At 40.1% G+C, this 3,154-nt stretch overlaps 1 pseudogene; it reads right to left on the bottom strand.

The window, feature by feature from the left end:
• Positions 1-235: 235 nt before the first annotated feature.
• Positions 236-699, bottom strand: LOC129689853 (ATP synthase subunit d, mitochondrial-like; annotated as a pseudogene).
• Positions 700-3,154: the final 2,455 nt, after the last annotated feature.

The raw sequence follows: 3,154 nt of genomic DNA on the forward strand, positions 1-3,154 counted from the left end.
TGCTTGTTCTCTTTTTCCATATCCATCCTTGCTCTTTTCTTGCTGCTGCCTTCCTTCCCTCCCTTCCTGTGCCCCTCCCTCTACCTGTTTACTTCCCATCTGCCTCCTTCCCTTCCCAGCTTTTTTCTTGCTCTATTGTGCCTACTATCTTCAAGAAAGCTCTCCTTATCTTTTTTTTTTCCCACTATGGAAATGTTTTATTTCAATGTAGGCTGGGGTTCCCTCCTGGTCTGATTCACAGGTTCTCCATGGGCTGGTGGGGCCAGTACAGGTACTCCTTGGTTTCTGGAAAGACTTCAAGTCATCAATGGTCATCTGGTCAAAGGAAATCATGTTCTTCACCTTTTCCACCTGCTTCTCTTATTCCTCGTATCTTGACATGCACTCAGCACAGCTTTTCCCATCCTCCTTTTCTTCATTGTTCATCAGGGCTGTGTATTTATCCTCAGGCACAGGAACAGTCAGGTCTTTATACTTCTTTTCAAAATCACCCACCAAGCGAGTCTTGGCCACAATGGCCTTGTAGTAAGTCCAGTCAATCACTGGTGGTTGATTAATCTCAGGCAGATTAGCCAACCTGGTATGGAGGGTCTCATTCCAGGATTTTAGAGAGTTTGCAATTGTCTTTTGGTTTCCAAGTATGATCTCCCCAAAAGCTACCCAATCAGTGCTCTTGAGAGCAAGTTTAAGCCAGGCCATCTTGGAATCTTTCATCAACCCCGGCAGACCACTGTCACCAGCAGCAAGGAACCGACGAGTGTTGATGGACATTTTCTCTTCGGCCCTGTACTTATCTTTTAAAATGCAAAACGTATCACTTTATCCTTATATGTAAAGTTATCAGTACCAGCCTCTTTCTTATATTGAACATAGAACCAGACTCAATCCTTTATCCAGGTTTTTAAGTATCCTCTGGTATGGGACGTCTGCCTAATCCAGCTGTCATCTTAACACTTTTAACTTGGCTGATGGTGACAGCTCCTTCCATTTTAGGCCCTCTGTATGAGAGAACACTTTCGACCAAAAACTATTATAATGCTGGGTCATTACTGGGATGCCCTGATCTTATATTTTTACCCAAACCCTTTCTCTCTAGGTTCTTTCCTTCCTTTTTATTACTTGTTTCATTCAGGTCACGTTATGACTGAAATGTCCACTTTTTAGAGAACTCTTCCCTGATGACCTCAGTTACAGCACCCATCTGTTTGATTGTCATTCTTTATCACATCATTTTACTAGATATTCCTTAGGCTATTTCACATCTACTATAATGCTTTATTTTTATGCTTATCTAGGCATCCATTCAACTTCCTTTCTGCTCCTTCTATGAAAATATAAGGTCCATGATTCTGGGAGTGGCATCTCCTCCTGTTGACAGTTTTATTCATGGTGTTTAGCATATCGTCTTCCCAGCACATAGTAAAACTCCCAATGCTTGCTGGGAGGTTTGGTTGACAGTTTCAAATATGAAGGTGCATTTTCAAGACTGAAAATATAGCCAGAGCAGCACTACAGAAGGATGTGTACTGAGGCTAGAACTGTGAAGAATACTTTGCCCAAATGCCAAATCTAGTAAGAGTCCAGAAACCGTTTTCTGTGAAGATGCTGCATCCATATAAAATTATTTTCCATTTATGATATCATTATTTTACTTGTGTGTGCGAACTGTGCAGTTTATTTATATATGAGCTGCTAAGGTTTTGAACGTGTTTCCAATTGAAGGCACATGGTTTTAGAGACAGGAAACACGGACTGCTCCATATAACCAGTGGTTTGCCATTCCCGTTTTCTTGGCTTCCCATCTCCATCTTTTATTTTCCTCCCTCAGGCTTTTCAGTGACAACTAGAGGTGATTGCTATGGACAGCTTTCTGTGAAGATGCCTTTCTCACTATTATTGAGAGCCCACGCTCTGCAATTGTACGCACCAGGGCACCTAAGTTAAAGCTAAAGAGAGGGTTGAGGCTATTATTCAGGCTCTTCAAGTGGAATAAAGGGCTTTATCGTTCGCTAGTTCTCCTTCTCTCTCTGCTTTGTTTTGGCTACGGGGACAGTTTGAACTGAGCTTTTGAGAGAGCCCAAGGTACCTCCATGGAACAACCAGCTGTTCTTCCATTTTCTCTCTTCTGCCATCTGTGACTTGGACAGAAACTGTTCCTGGGTGTATGGAGAGATGGTGCTGAGGATGCTGTGAAAGTCTTTACTGCGCCAGGCTGGCCTGTGTCTCTGACCTTGTATTGATGGTGTCAGATACTTTTATTATTGGAGAAATGTACTGTCGTGATTTTTCTTAAGTTCACTAGTCTGAAAAAGTAGGCCATACTCTCATTATTATTATTATTTTTTATTGAGAATGCATTATGTTACCTTAATTTATTTCAAGCAACACTTAATAAGTACTTATTGTCATCAAAATCCCACTTTTGGGAGGCAGAGGTTAGCAATTGAATTGAAAAAGATATACAGGTCAAGTATTTGTGTAAAATATGGTAATAGTTTAAAAAGAGTAACTTAGGGAGGCTACGATCTCAATAGGGTTTTGGTCCCGTGATAAAAATGGTTACCAAACTGCAATTTTATTCAATAAATATATTCAAAACTTTAATGATCAAAGCCCTTCAGTGGGATAGGTATGGGTTAGAAAATCCATTTTACCGTAGAGGTGAGAAAATGCAGTGTATGTCTGGGAAGTCATATAAGGCAGATTGACTGAAAAATGTGCAATAAATACAGGATTATTTTTAAAAGATACTGGAAAAAATAAAAAAGAGACATATTGTAGAGTTTTTCCAGTGACCTAGATACAATGATGTCATACGTAATAAGGAATCAAACTGTTTTAGCTGTGCTCTCTAGTTTTTTGTCAACTCGTCACAAACTAGGGACACTTAGTTGCACTTGAGATAATAATTTTGTTACAATTATGTAACATCCAAGCCTCCCCACCTACCTTCCCCCCACACAACACACATTTCTAAATATATACAACCTGCCCTGTTTCTTTAATGTTATTTGTTTGTGTAGGTTTTCAGGATTTATCTCAGGGCTGACCATTTGACCTTAGATAACCAACTGATAATCTTCACAGTGAAGATTATTTCTTCTGCTCAGTATTCCCTAGTTGTCTGCAGTTCTTTGTATAGGGTTGAGGCCTC

The sequence above is a fragment of the Psammomys obesus genome, unplaced genomic scaffold (genome assembly GCF_907164565.1).
Source record: "Psammomys obesus unplaced genomic scaffold, mPsaObe1.curated_primary_1811, whole genome shotgun sequence".
Taxonomy (NCBI): Eukaryota; Metazoa; Chordata; class Mammalia; order Rodentia; family Muridae; genus Psammomys; species Psammomys obesus.